At 45.4% G+C, this 15,920-nt stretch overlaps 1 protein-coding gene across 1 annotated transcript in view; it reads right to left on the bottom strand.

Annotated features, from left to right (window-relative positions):
- The window catches only part of LOC101577261 (olfactory receptor 9A4-like), a 29,766-nt gene that overhangs the window by 8,495 nt on the left and 5,351 nt on the right, over window positions 1–15,920 (bottom strand).

Genomic DNA, 15,920 nt, shown 5'->3' with positions numbered 1-15,920 from the left:
TTGTTGGAAAGTAGGACTTTAAGGGGTACACAGAGCCTTGCTGTGTTTGAAGTGGGGGTGCGGCTCTTCCCTACCACTCCAGTGTCTCTTCTCCGCCCTGGATCACATCAGTCTCATCTGCTATGTACTCTTTCCTATCCCTGGATCCAAATCCAAGACCAAGCCTTGTTTCTTTCTATCCCAGAGACTCACTGGTCCCAACTCACCTTCTGGCCCGGGCCTTCATTAGTGCTCTTGTCAGAGTGGTCTTGCCCTTGTGAACCACTCGGTTGCTGCAACCCATTTCCAAGGGAGAGGGGATCTGGGACATTGGGCAGTGGGTGGTGGATGCCCAGCTGGGCATGGATCCAGCCACACAGCTACCTGGCCTCAGGACATCCCCACCAGGACATTGGTTCATGCAGTTTATTCCTTCTTGCAGCTTCTTTCCTCAGAAAGTTAATTTCCCAAAATGACACCTTCACTGGAGCTGAGCCATAAGGAGTGATAGGACTGAGAAAAGTCCTTGCTTCTTCCTCTAGAAACCCCTGACGCTGGGTATCATTTGTTCCCCTAAACTTCCTTTGTGAAAAGGAGGGCAGGTATCTCCCACCAGTAGTCTGCAGTACTGAAAACACAGTTCTTATCAGTTCAGCATCTCTGGTGAAAGCAAAAGGATTCTAAGATACCGGAAGATCATGAATGAGCCATTGAAGTTGGATCAGGAAATCCACACACCAGTTCTGTTTCATATTCATTAGCTTGTGTGATCAACAGTCCACCTGGTGTGTCTTTATAATCTGAAACTGGCCTTTGATGCACGTAAGATGTGACCTTCATCCCATCTCTACCTTTCCCAAAGTCAAGAGGCAGAAGCAGAGTCAGTCCTCGGGGCTTCCTAATGGAGCGCTAAGCCTCTTAATCTCCAGCAAAGACCCCTCCAAAGTCATTCTGGGCCAGAAGCAGCTCTCCGAAGACAATGTCTTGGGCTGTTGCGGCCCACAACAGGTCCCAAGCATAAGTATATCCTAGATCATTGATTTTATGGGTCAGTTCAATTGTTTCACAAACATCCTTCAGGTCCAAGGTCATTCCATGTCTGTGTCTTTCCTACATAACCACACTGGGGACAGAGATGAAAGAAGAACTTGTCAGGGTCCAGAGAAAAGAAAAACCATCTTGGTGCCCTGGTACAGCAGATAGGGTTATTATCCTATTATCTATAATGCTAATTATATATGTAATATCCTATTATGCTATGTTAATGATATATACGATTTCCTATTATTATACTATTATGTATTATGTTAATGATGTATAATATCTATTATTAGTTAATGATACATAATATCGTATTATTATCCTGTTACATACTATGTTGTATACATTATATATAATTACAGACAGGATCATTACTCCAAAGACAGGTACTGTACATTTACTCCAGAGCAGATGATAAGGACCAGTCCAGCACCTGTCTGCTGCAGAGCCCTCCTACCTGGCTGGACTTCATGTCTACCTTTGCTTCCATCTCCATTCTGTTCTCATGCCAGCCCAAGCGAGGTTTTTCACACACAGATCAGCGCAAGCCTCTATGCTACTCAAAGCCTTTCTTGCTGCCCATGGGTTAAAGCCCAAGTCCTGAGAGACCCTGCATGCTGTCTATAAATGCTTCCATCCAGTGCCATCTCGTGCCCCTTCTCCTCCACCCTATGCTCTGCATGAGCCCTGGGCAGTCTAGCACTATTCCCACCTCCCACCAAGGTGGTTTCCCAGGCCCTTGCATGCACATCCTCTAGTCACCACCCACAGGGGGGCCAGGCACCCTGCCAACTGCTGTCCTGCTGCTCTGGATCGACGCTGCACTGCATGGTCCAGACTCTGGTTTGAACTAAGGTCATCATTCCAGGCCCGCAGCTGAGGCTGCCCCCCAAGAACTGCCACAGCCAAGCAGAAATGCCTCCCCCAAGATCGTAGCACTTTCTTTAAGGGCAGACTGCAGCTCCTATTTATTGCAACACCTGATAGTGCCCAGGCTAGATGGTTCAAGCCCAGAAATATTTCAGGGAAACTATGAAGATGCCCTGTGGGTCTGAAGCAACCTCATCAGGCTTTGCCTATGCACGCAACACACACACCATTACAGGGCTTGTTCCAAAGTTCACTTCAGGCTGGGGAGGTAGCTCAGCGGTCTACCTGCCTGCCTGGCAAGTACAAGGACCCAAGTTTGATCCCTGGTACTCCATTCTGTGCTGTCCCCAGAACCAGGTGTGGTGGTGCACCTCTGTAATCCCAGCTCTAGAGAGGCTGAGACAGGAGGATCATTATGAGTCTGAACTGCGTATCAAGACCTTGTATCAAATAAATATTTTTTTAAAAAGATCACTTCAAACCTGTAATAATCATGCACCTTCCTCCTTCCGAGTCTTCTTTTGAAGCACTTAGTAATTCTTTCATTATAGTTATCATTTCCTTTTTACTTTAGAGATTATTTCTGATCTGATTTCCTCTATACCTTTCTCTATACTTCAGATGTTATTATTTCAGAGATTTGAAGTCTGTGATTTCCAATTACTTCTATACTGGTGTCCCCTGTACTTGTTGTGGGTGGGCTTGAGGCCTGAGACTACATTATGCTCCTTCTCTTTGTCATTTTATATAGCACTGTCTTCTGACCTTTGGTGTGGAGTTTGGGTGCAGTTATTACCTTAGCATGTACTGACATTATAACCCAAGAGAGATTATGTGGTTAAAGCAGTTACAGTTTTGTATTTACAGGACTATAATTAGCAACACTAATAATGGGTAGTGAGATTTAGCAGTTGGCAAACTTTTGTATCTAATGGGCTTGACTTTTAGACCCTAAGAACAAACATTATGACTGTTTAGCTAAACAGATATTAGATTGGGAATTTGTACTTAAATTAGTTCCCCTAAGTTCTGTCTGAACACCTCCCCTTTTGTACCTATAATCTTCCAGGCAGACTAGTTCACCCCAGTTACCTGTTACTTCTCTCTCAATCAAGAGAGAGAGAAGATGCTCTCATAGATCTGGGTCTAGCAAAGTGTCTTAAACGAGATCTACCAAGTTTGAACTCGTCCATTTGGGCCTGGCTTGGGTCTGACTGCTGTGCTCTGCTTCTTCCTGCTGCAGCCCATGGAAGTGGGCCCTCTGTGCCACTCTGGAAAGATGCTTTGCTCCTGGTTTGGTTGGGTGGGTCTTGCCCTTTGCCTCTCTGCAAGGAGTTCTGCTGTAGGGTTCCACACCAGGCCTGTCTGATGCAGGAGGCTGCAGCAAGCATGCAGAAGGTCCCACACACACTCCAGGCCTGGGGACCAGAGGGAGTCACACTTTCATGCTTGAAATGGTGGCTGACCACTATGACTGTATTCTGTGCATGCTCATGTCTTATCATGTACGTTTCTGTAAGTCTTCACCATGTGTGTGCACCATTAGGGTAGGGACCAAGGCTTCTCCCCTGTAGCTTCAACTCCTTGTCAAAAAATAACAACTCTTGTCAAAAATCGTTCTTCTTAAAGTTTCCTTGATTTTAATTTTGAGTAATTTTTTTAAAAAAATTGTGCTTATATTTTTTCTAATGCACTTAATAATTTGCAAGATAACTTTATAATTCTAAATAACCTCTATTTCCTGTTTTTATTTTTATATTTTGTTCTTATCATGCATAAATATTTCATTATTATGCAGCTACAGTTAACAGTCTTTTACTCTCTTGAGATCTGTATTTTCCTTAGAAAACCCTACATCCATATTGCAAAGTAGCTAAATTGGAAAAAAACATTTTTCATTTGTTACTGTCTATCTTCAAATCTGTTTGAACCATCTGGAATTTATTTTTCTGAAAGCATACAGCATAGAACCAGGACTATGATTTTCTCCCCATATTCTTCACTATAATGCATATTTCTAGCATAAAGTGAAGGGGGCTGGTAAGAGGGAGGGAAGGAGAAGAGGAGAGAGATAAGACTCAGCTCAGAGACCCATCATAGTAAAACTGCCTGTCTGGGCTAGGATGAAGAAAGTGCCATTTTTAGATGTAAAGGATCGAGAGGCTGGAAGAACTAACAATGTTAATGAGGACAGAGAATCTGAGTGAAAAGATGATGTCTCAGAATTCTTCCCTTCTTATCTGGTAGACTTCACACTCAGGAAGACTGACTTGTTAAGGACAAGCAGCAATTTGCCAGGTTAGTTAGGAGGAGAGACCAGAGGTTCCTGCTTCCTGCACCAACTTTCTAGAGTGTTGAGACAACTGTTTTTGGTGGAACCTGCTATATGGGTTTCTCCCCACCCTCTGGTTGGCTGGGGTGATTCCTAAGAAGCCTAGAGATTGAACAACTCCAGGATTCAAGAGTATACTTGTAAATCTCACTCTGTCTACAAAGGCCTCCTAATCAAAGAATGTGTTGCATACTAGCACAAAGTAGGAGCTCCCGATGTACCATGGCAATGAATGTGGACTGTCCTTATCAGTCATAATTAAATCTTCTGAACACGATGGCCACTTGCTCCATGAGATTAAATGTGTGCATCCCTCATAGCGATCTCAGTGCCTAGGGTGGTTGATTGGGGTGGGGGGGCAGTACCAAGAAGACTTAATCCTCTGTCCTCATGGCTGAGGATCTTGAAGCTTCAGCTTCTTCTTCAATCTATAATAGTGGCATGGATGACCCAGAGGGACCATAGAAGCTGGGAAGAGCTGAAGTAGGACATCTCCCACTAAGCAAACATTGACTGGCTCATGTCCACTGAATGATATGTATCATGAGGACTGTGAGATAGCTCAGCAAACTAATCACCTGCTTAGCAAGTGCAGGGACCAGGGTTCAATCCCTGGCACCACTGCTGTACCAGCCCCTCCCCCGGGCACCCTGAGGCCGAGCATGGTGGCACACAGCTGTAATCTCAGCGCTGGGGAGTCTGAGACAGAAGGACTACCACTAGTCCAAGCTGTGTAATAAGACCCTGTAACAACCAAAAAAATACATAAAAAAGAAATATATGTGTCATGTCCTTCTGTGTTCCAGGAAGACTTGTACTAGTGCTTTAAAGATGACTTGTCACTTACTCTGAAAGTAAGCTTATGAGGGCGGCATCCTTATTTGCATAATTTTTAAATGTATCAGGTATTTACTTAGGTTCTCAGTAAGAAATTTAGAACACTAATTTATGAGGATAAATTCCATTTGTCAGAGCAAAAAGGGACCACAGGTAGTCCCAGAGCTGAGGAACAGCTTTGATTTTTGCTAAAATCTGTGAGTCCACCACTTTCTGATCCACCTTGTGCTGCTCTGAAATCTGGTATCTCTCTTTCTCAGTGTCCAAGTTCTTACTCTCCTGGTATCTGGGTTTCCACAGCTTCTTCTTCTTGAAGTAAGCATCAGTGAACTGTTTGAGGATTTTTACTTTGCTGATATCAGTTTTTGTAGAGGTGGCAATGACAAATTTCTGGTGTGTTCTTTGTAGAGGAACATAATCAAGGCTGAGGCCCTGTCACAAGGAGCAAGCCACTGGCCAACTGCTTCAGGAAGACCACGCTCTTGCCTCTTTGACACCTGGTGAGGATGATCAAGATGGTGCCGGGAGTGATGCTCGCTCGATGTTTCCTCACATGCTGACTGAAGGGTTTCTTGCCATGGCTCAAGAGCTTTCAGGGCACGTCTTCAGTAGGGTAGTATCTAGGCATTTTTTTGAAGCTTAACTACCTGGGTACTTCCATTCTTGTCCCCACCAACTGTTTTTTTTTTTTTTTTTTATCACAGTAAGAAGTTTCTCCTTTTTCTTCTCAAACTTTGATTTAGAAGCTGTGTACTTTCTCTTGTACAAAGCCTTTCTGGAATACATAGCAGATCAGGAGTATCTACCAATTCCTCTAGCCAGGACAGTATCTCGGCTGCACTGGGGCTGCCCCTTCTTGTACCCTTTTTACCAGTACCACTGGCAGCAGTCTTCTTGGCTTTGGCTTCTGCTCTTTAGTGTCTGGCTTCTCAGGTTTTTTGGCCTGCCATCTTGCAAGATGGGAAAGAGCTATAGGGGATATTATTATAGGATAAAATTCCATATTTTTATTTGGATGTACTTACTCAACGAATGCTTAATGACCACTTACTGTGCTAATGCTAACTTTCAAATTCAGCATAACTCCAAAGGAACCCCTCCTGCACACACACACACACATACACACACACAAACACACACACACACACACACACACACACACACCCCTTACCTGCCTCTGGAGTCATCGGCTGGACCCGCTTCCTACCTTGTCCCTGGGGGTTGCCCGAGAATGCGTGTTGCTTGCTTACGTGTAACATCAGCATTGTAGATGCCCAGAACTCTCTATGATTTCCACAGATTGAAATCGAAAGCTTCCCACCAGGCCCAGCTCATTCTACAAACCAGCAGGACTCCAACCTTTGGCTCAGAATAGAGTGAATAAACAGTGTCAGGGAACATACAATCGGGAACAAGAGCCCGCCAGGGAACCATGCTTGTCTGATTGCCCCGCAGACTCCAATATCTTTATCCAGTCCCTTATCAATCATAGAAACTGCTGCTGAGTAGTAGGGAATAAAAATCATCTTTCACCAGAAATGCAATACAAGGTCTTGGCATATTTTAATTTGTAAAGTCACTTGCTCTCCAGGGCCAAAACTGCTGTTTCCTCACCAAGAGCCTCACATCTGTATCAACATCTGGGGGCTGAAGTTGGGAGTCTCCAGAAGTGACCTAATGCAGGCACCCCAGGAGGAGCTCACTGCCCTTGTGAGTTATAAGATATCAATGACATCTGAAGGTTGAATTAATGAGAAGCAGGGCAAATACAAGGGTCAGGTTTGGATGCTGGGCAGAGGTGGAGAGTTGTTGTTGAGCTTGTCAGAAGGTGGCATGCTGCTCCACTGACGGTCGCAGATCTGCCTCTGCAGTGGGACACGATAGCAAGAGCCAGGGCATCATCTGAGATGCACCGTGGCTCTGGAGAGATGCCCAGACTTCACTCACTCCACTCTCAAACTTATTGTTTAATGTATGCATTCAGTTAAACATAATGAACATGTGCGACCTGGAAGAAATGTGATGTTGACATACAAGGGAACCTCCCCCTTCTAGAAGAGCCAACAAGAATAAAATGTCCATGTCAACAGTGACAATAAAAGTCCCTATCATTACTCTTACTCAGTTCTAGTCATTATCACTGTATGCTTGTAATAGCCCTGCTGCTTTTATTTTGTACCCAAGGAAAACTGTGCTCCACAGGATTACCACAGCCAACTGGCACTTAGTAGGACCCAGGCCTCATGCTGGCAGCCCTGCTCTAGAGTGAGCAGGCTGGGAAGGGGTGCCGGGGGGTGCTGCCCCAGCAGGAAATCTCTGCCATCTTTGTGTGCTCCTGTGCAGCTCCCAGGACTGTAGCCCAGCCCCACCTGGCGGGCCTTGCCTACTCCCAGAGCTTAATGCCTTTGCTCTCATATGCCTTGACACCCTTTCTGCCTTCAGTCATCTAAACACACAGCACACTGTCACCCCCAAGCAATCCCATAGTGCCTCTCTGCTCTGGATCCCTCCAGTTCTGAGGACTGAGCGGCCTAATTGCCAACAAAAGGGCTGGAGAGGTGATGAACTAAGAGTACCTGGAATGAGGACACCCAGAAAGCCTTGTGGGGGTTTGCTGGACTGGCCTCTGTGCTCAGTCTCTGGCCAGGCCCAGCCCTACAATGCCAACTGTATGCCAGGCATTCTGGAGGATGCCCAATAATCCTGCCTCCTCCCGCCTGCATCCCCTCCTGTGGTCCCTGGCTTCTGCTTTACTCTTCTTCGTTCCCTGGTCTTTCCCAGCTGCTCCACTTGCTTTCCCTTCTGCTCCTGTTCAGCTTTCTCTTTGCCAGTGTTTTTCTTCAGTTCTCTCCTACCACACTGCTGCTCTTCGATCTCTTGGCCTCTGACCTTGCAGTCCTTACAGCCATAACTTGCTCTCGCTTTCTGACTTGACACTCTGAACTTCGGCGTTTCCCAGTCTATCACCACAAAAGCAATAGAGTCTGATGACGAAATGGTCAAAGGGAGCCAAGAAGAGCCCAAAAGAGTGCTCACACTGAAGGAATAGAAGATTCAAACACTGCACGACTTATAATAACGAGGCTTACTTCTGTTCCATACAGTGTGTCTACCACTGCCCAGGAAGTAGGCTCCTCTCACGATTCCCATCCCACAGCAGCTGTGTTCTAGCACTTTCCTTCTATGACCACAAAGACAGAGAAAGAGCAAAGAGTGAGCCAAATGCTCGCTCCTTGGGATGCTAAGAAATGACTCATGTATCCCTACCCACATCGCACTCACCCAAGCAAGCCACTTGGCCTCCCCTAAGTTCTGAGACATAAAAAGCCTCAGCTATTGCATGGGCAAAGCCTCCTGGATGAAGGACAACAAGTACAAGTCAGCAGTAGCGTCCAGCATAGAACGTTTCAGAAGGATTTCTTTTGGGGGGGGAGGGGCGGCTCAAGATTCCTTCAGGGTAGGTCTGGTTTAGCTTGAGGATGAGGGGATCGAACCACAGCATCCTGAGCCTGGCTGCTTTGTTTCAGCAGGCACTTAAACACCTGAGCTAATGGGCAGGCCCCCAGGATGTTTCAGAGACCTTTTCTCTTTTCCATCCATTTCAGGCTTTGCTTGCCAAGTAATGTGGATAATTTCAGTTAACCCATTTCTGTCACTGTCAAGCTAAGAATATTTGAAATTGTAATTGCATTACTATTCTTGGTGAAAGATAGAAGAAAAGCTTCAGTCAACTTCCTCCAAAATGTAGCAGCCTAGCCATGTTGAGTGCTTTGCAAGTTCCTTGAGGGTCTAAATTCTTTTCTTTTCTTTTCTTCTTTTCTTTTTTTTCTTTTCTTTTCTTTTCTTTTCTTTTCTTTTCTTTTCTTTTCAGAACCAGGGTTTGAACTCAGGCCCTTGCACTTGCCAGGGAAGCGTTTATTCTACTGAGCAGTCTCCCCGGCCCCTAAATTCTTCTTCAAGAAAAGAATATAGGAATATTTGTGGAATGTCTTTCTCCTGTGTGTCTTATATTCTTCCACATTATTAGCAAAAATCTTACATAATAGGTATTAAATAAATAGTAACCAATTGAACAATATGCAAGTACTAGAAGGAACCTTTCATCCATCTTGTTTCTTGCTGAAAGTTATATTCTTTCTCTAATTTTTGACAGGTAAACAGATGCCTGCAAAATGAACACTCATTCTCAGAGAACAATATGCTACAGAAACCAAATTCATCACAAATCCTAAATGATAGATCGCGATACATGCAAATGCTAGCTGTGTGATTTTCAAACACAAGGCAGATCAAATCATGTCTGTGTTTAGTATGATAGGCGACGAGGTGGGATATGTCAGGAGTCATTTATAAGGGGTAAGACTTGGCTAAGTATGTAGTTTTGTAAGCCTGATGACATGCATGTGTGACAGGAGGACTGGCGCTTCCTTTCTGTCTGTACCTCCAGGAGGCCTGCAGCGAGGACAGCACTCTCAGTGAGGTAACATGTCTGCTGCCTGGTACAGGGACAAGGAAGGAAAGACAATGTGTTCTGTGATATCAGAGTAAGTTGAAATTGAGGTAACAGCTTTGAATACTACGATCTCCTGCCCCCTGAGGAGGGTTGTGCAGAGAAGGGCTAGCAATGTCCCTTATGCTCAGGATCAGAAACCGGGCAGAATAGCTAAACATTTGAACAAGAAAATGTTGTTGGCACATACCTGAGGGATTTTCAAAAGGGCCAGGAGTTGTTTGACAATCCTCTAATTAAAACATGGATTTTTATCCCTTTGCCCTGAATCATGATAGACTTGCACTGCCGTGACTGAAAGTGGGGACGTGTCTCGCCCATGTGAGGCCCTTTTGCTGGTAGGCTTGGTCAAGGGGCCATGACGTGATATGGCCAGCTACCTTTGGATCACTGAGCTGGTGAGGTCTCGGGGCCCATGATCCCAGCAATCACAGTGGCCTCACGTGTTGGAGCCAGAAGCCCAGCAACATGAAGCCCGCACCACCAAGGAAGAAGCATGGAAGACGGGAAGTGCAGGGCAAAATCAGGGCAGCTAAAGCAGACACCAGATAGGCCCTGAGGACCCTCAGGCCCTGAACCCAGAGCTGTCTGGTTTGCCAGGATAAACCCAGACCACTTGGGTCCTTGCTGTGCTCTACAAACACATATGAGAGGGCCACTGAAGCAGAAAGCGACTGCCTCGGAACTCGACTTCTCACTAATCTCAGGATCACAGAGGCAGAACTGTGAGCAACTGAGCATCCTGAGAGGGGCCCCCCAGAAAGACCTTCAGGATGCTTTGCAAAGGTCTCGGTGCACAGTCCTGGGCCATGGCATTGTCCCCTAGGACCAACCTACACCTGGGGGCTTTCTGCATGAGGTACACTCATCCTCTCTCTTGCCTTTCTTTCTTCCTCCTACTCCACATCTGTCTCTGTCTCTCTGCCTCTCTGGTTTTCCTTGTTTCCTTCTGCTTCTCTTTTATTTCCTTCTCTTTTTCCTCCATGTCAATATCTGTTGCTCTGTCATCTTTTTAAATCTGAGTCTCTATTTTTTCCACTTCCTAAATCTTTTCATCTATGCATTTCCTATTCCATGTTGTTCTTGTCCTGTTTATCACCAGCTGGGTCCGTGGTGCTCTGCCCTTCACCTATCCCAGTCGCCTGGCCAGTGCCTTTCTGCTTGCATCTCTCTGTATCCCCCCTTGCCCCTCAACCCATCTCTTATATGTGAGGGTCCAACCCATGTACATCCCTGGAACGTGACACCTGGCGCCTCTGAATCTGTCCTCTTGGGTTCCTCCCCTTTCACGAGCTATAGGTCCTTCTTCAGGGCCCTCCACTGTGCTGTCTCTCTGCCCCTCATAGACAACAGCCTCATCATAATCCTGGTCATCATGGACACTCACCTACATACTCCCATGAACTTCTTCCTAGATAATCTTCCCCTGCGGTGTCAGTTTCACAGTAAATTCAGTCTTCTGCCATAATGCTTTTAAAAATTTTTTTTTGGGGGGGCATTTGTGTGGGGTTTTTTTGCAGTACCAGGAATCGAATTCAGAACCTTGCACTTGCCAGGCAGGTGCTTATGCCCCTGAGCTATCTCCCCGTCCCCTGTCATTTTTCCCAAGGAGGTGAGAAAAATGGATCTATACCATCATTCTACGTAGGTCCCCCTGCAAAGAAATCCAAGCCATCTCACTCCACAGAAACAGCTTACATTGGGAAATAATTTAAAGCTAGAAGAAGGATAAAATTGTTCAAAAGTCAGAACTAATTTAAATATAGATTGAATGAGTGGCAGCGTATTGCGGCTTTAAATTTTTTCCCTGTCACAAAGACCTTCCCACTCACCCTCCACTGGTCTGGTGTCCCCACTCAAAGACTCAGTGTTCTAGTTAATACAGTTAAGATTTCTGGACAGCTAAGGCAAAGGTCTTCCATAATTCGTGTAAACCTCAAGGAAAGCCAAAAGCTAGATTTATTTATTTTTATTTTTTAGCTGAGGTGTTGTAGGAGCAGGACACTCGGGTATGGATATCTTTCAGGAGAGAAAGTGGAACCAAGTCATTTTTCCCAAAGGAAGTTTGGCTTGGGTTCTGTGCTGGCCATTAGTAACCAAGACCTACGTAGAAAGGACACCAGGAGCTGCACGAATTGAGAAGTCCTTGGTCAACGTCAGAAATTTTCCATAGTGGTTGTATTCCACAGCCTACTTCACTGCTTTTCAAGTATTACATTTCTTGATGTAAATATGTTTCTGACAAGAGCACCTGAAAGATATGGAAGAAAAATGACAAACGTGTGACCAACATCTCTCCCTTCGCTGACTTTGGCATCTGCGGTGGGCGGCTGATTTTAAACTATTAGCACGGCATCGCTGAGCATGGAGCTGGTAAATTATGCTCAGATGCAAAATATTGTGCAATATTTTATACAAAATATTGTGTCATACTAAGCCAAATGACAAAAATATCCTGAAAAGCATGCATAGAAATAGAGTGGCGAGGTAGGAACTTTTTCTGAATTTTTATCGCCTTTGTTTTTAGCATGTTTTCTATTTCTTGGTATGGGTTTCTGTTTTCCAGTTTTTAATAATGATTGTATTCAGCTGCTGATGCTTAACAAGCGGTCCTCAGGAGCATCACCAGCTTCCCACCACTGAGTTTCCCCTTCGATCCTGTCCCTCCTGCAACCCATCATCTTGGCATCCCCTTTCTTTCAGTCAAGCTGTGCTAAACCTGTGCAAGTGAACCTCATGGCACTGCTCTTATATGCCCCTCTTGGTAGGCACAAACCCCTCCAAAGGTGAAGGACCCACCTGCTCCACTAGCAGCGGATACCTCACAACTCACACCTATGATGTTTCGACTGCCCTGGGTTGGTGAAAATTTCTCAGTCTCCTACTATGGTGTGCATCCAAAGGACTGTATCAAAGTCCCCCTGTCCTTGCCATGGTTCAAGCCAGTGGGATCCCAGGAGAAGGTACATTTCCGATTTCTTTCCTCTCCTCCATAGACCCACACATGAGACCAAAAGACAGATATTCCATATTCTCACTGCCAGACTTGGACAAAGCAGCCAACATGTCATAATGCTGAGCTGACTCTGAACTTACTTGGGTTTATCACACAACTGAAACCAGTTCCAGCAGTGGAAGTGAACAGCGCCTCCTAAGGATAGAATATCATTGCCGTGGCCTACAAGCTTTCTGCCGCCACTCCTCCCACATCCTCTGTGAATCTGCTGGATTTAGAGATGGCCTGCTATGCTACTTTCATGAGCAAAGCATCTTGAAGAGAATCCCCACGAGATACCCTGACTACCCGGATCTAATGAGCAAAGAAGGTGTGGGTGGCTACTCTTCAGAAAGCCCATTTATTAATTCAATCTCCCAGAGGCTTGCTTGCCCATTCAAATACTATTTTAGGTCTCCATCCGACCGCATAGTTAGTTGCCTCTCCAAAACTCACATTTCCACTTTCCAAACTATGAAACCATTCTACATACCTCAAACCCCAACTCAAACAACCAAAGATTGTTTCCATAGAATTTCCAACTACACAGAAGAATCCCAAATGCAATCCCAAATACTTTGTGTAATTTTGTCTTCCCACACTAAATTCATACCTCCTTAATTTAAGCAGCATGCCTTGCATATCTCCTGCACATAGACTGTCCAGGAGGTAGTCAGTAAATGCCAGCTGTCTTTTAAAATGAGGTTTTTCAATGAATTTGGAACACAAGTTAGCACTGTATTCTGAGACAGGGATGCTATCCTAGTCGATGGCAATAGAAAATCAATAAGCAAACCAAGAAGAGGAGTTGCTGCACTCCACTCAGTTGTCTCAGTGATACTGTGGCCAATTCTAATGCCCACATTGTAAGAGGTGCCAGAATGTGGGGAGCAGGTATTCTGGAAAGTTTTCAGCAGCAACCTCTCATCTGGAAATGTGAATATTTCGGAAGGGATAACCATGCTTGTCTTGCTACCTATGCTACATAACTTAAAAAAGACCTTTGGTACTCTGCATGAGGAATCACACAGACACAAGGGTTTCAGCAAAAGAAGGAGCTTCCGTAGCCATCTTCAAGCACCCTGCCCCTGGGCTTGGTGCAAGAGAGTCTCCAGGCGAGGCCAATCTGGGTGGAGCACTGAGGTCTCCTACATGCAAGTGGAGGGATGCACTTGGTTCAGCCGCAGGCTCCCACATGACGCCGCGAGGCTGAGGCTCTGTGACATCGTAGCTTAAAACTGGGGAGACTTTCACAGCAACTACTCTGACTTAGGACTGAATCCCAAGATTTCTCCCAGGGAGTTGGGATGCTCAAATTTCTAAGTCTATAGAGGCTGGGGAGATTGCTCAGTAGAATAAGCACCTGCCTGGCAAGCACAGGGTCCTGAGTTCAATCCCCAGTACCACAAAACAAAATTTCCAACTCTAAGTCTTGCCTATCCAAGAGCCTCAACTTGACGCTGGCACAGGAGAGCATCTGTCCCATCAAGACAAAGATGGGGAACCTAAACATCCCTAGCTCATGTCTGCACAGATTCTATAAGTTAGAGGCTGGACCATTTGGCAAAAGCCATTCAAAAAGTGTAATATCACAACAGAAATAAAATTGTGGGAGCTTTTTTCCTGGTAACTATCTTCAGCTGTGGGACTTGGGACACATGTCACAATTACAAACAGATGTGACTTCAAGTTCCTTCATCTGGAACCCTTCAGATGGAGACTAAAAGAAGGGCATTCATACACAATTTCCTAGTTAAAAATTCTACCAGCAAAGAGTCTAGTCAGTGCTGCTCTGTCATTGAAATGCACAGGGATTGATTGCTTTGTAGAAACTCAGGTTCTAATACAGTGGTTTAGAGCAGGGCCTGAGAGTCCACATTTTTAACAAGCTCCCAGGAGACTACACTTGGCGCAAGAGGAGATCAGGGTAAATTTTGTTAAGCACTGTCATGTGGTCTGATCCTCTGTGCGATGTCCAGTTGTTATGGAGGACTAAGAGAAGTCATAGCTTCCCCCAGAGTGACCAGCCAGAGAGTCCAGTCCTAAGAAAAACTCCATGAGCAAGCAATAATTTGCTATCAACTGTTGATTGTGTTGACTCTTTTTAAAAGCAGAGAATGAGCGGAGGTGAAAAAGCTAACAGGAAAGAATCCCTCAGGAAGAAACTCCAAGTGGATTTGTAGGCTGATTATTTTAGGAGGACAAACTAAAAGAAAGTATATGCATATCAGAAGGAGATAATTGCTTTTAGTTCAGTTTTTTCCCAAAGTTTGCAAGAAGGGTAAATAATTAGTCCCTTGAGAGGTGAAGGAGAGAAAGTTCTCAGGCTATTTTCCCCACCATCCTTTTCAGCAAAATCAGAAGTATCTGCCCCTTGTTAATGAAGCCTAGAAATGCAAAACTTTTCTATGGCAGGTTTTTGGGTTTTTTTTTTTAAGAAAGAAAGCTTAATTGGAGAGCAAACTAAATGAAAATTGTAAGAGATTTGTGCCTCCAGGCTGTGTACCCTGAACACTTCTCCTACAATGGTGCCCCATGGTGACTCCACTCCCTGGGGTGGCCCCACATGGTGCTCTCCACATTGCCTTGTACTGCCAGGGACTCTCCACAAGATGTCCTGTGGGCAGAGCTGGTTTCAGAAATGAGAGCTTTGTGCCTACTCTGCGCCACTGCTCTATGTATCCCTGCCCAGTTCTGACTCAAACTGGGGCACAAAATCAAACATCAGAACTATTCCTGCCCACCATCCTCCCATCAGCCCGCCACAAATTTCCAAGGAATTTCTCCTCTCATCTCTCCTCCCACGTAGTTACCCACAGAGTTGATCCCACTCCATTCACTCTTCCTCTGGCTTCTTCCATTTGCTTTCTCACCCAGAGGCCCTGGTAATCGAGCTAACCTGTTTTCAAGGAATCCAACCCCAGGAGACCCAGGCAACTGGCCCTCCCATGGGGGCATGGACCTGAGGTTCTGTGGGAGAAGAGAGGAGTGGTCCTTGTGGAAGGGAAAAATTGGGGATCTTGAGAGTGGTGGTGCAGCTTTCCTTTCCTTCCAGAGTGTATGTAAAAGATAAGGTCTTCCTGACTGGAAGAAGAATTGAACAGCGGCTGAGGGTACCATTTCTGCTGAAAGTCAAGACACTTCAGGTCCATAAGTGAGAAGTGGGTGCCCTGGGTGTGCACCATGTTTTCATTCTGGAAGAGTCCCAGGCAGGGGAACCAAGGGAGAAATAGCTTCTTCAGTGTTGGGGTACCAGGCTTCTCTCTTCTTCATAGCTCATTCCAGAGCTCTCTCTTGGAGCTGAATATAGTTGCTAAGGAGGGGACACACCCAAAATAAGAACTTCACACAAAAAA

The sequence above is a fragment of the Octodon degus genome, unplaced genomic scaffold (genome assembly GCF_000260255.1).
Source record: "Octodon degus isolate 3935 unplaced genomic scaffold, OctDeg1.0 scaffold00027, whole genome shotgun sequence".
Classification (NCBI taxonomy): Eukaryota; Metazoa; Chordata; class Mammalia; order Rodentia; family Octodontidae; genus Octodon; species Octodon degus.
The sequence above is the reverse complement of the archived record's forward strand: the minus strand, read 5'-3'. Positions and strand labels throughout refer to the sequence as shown.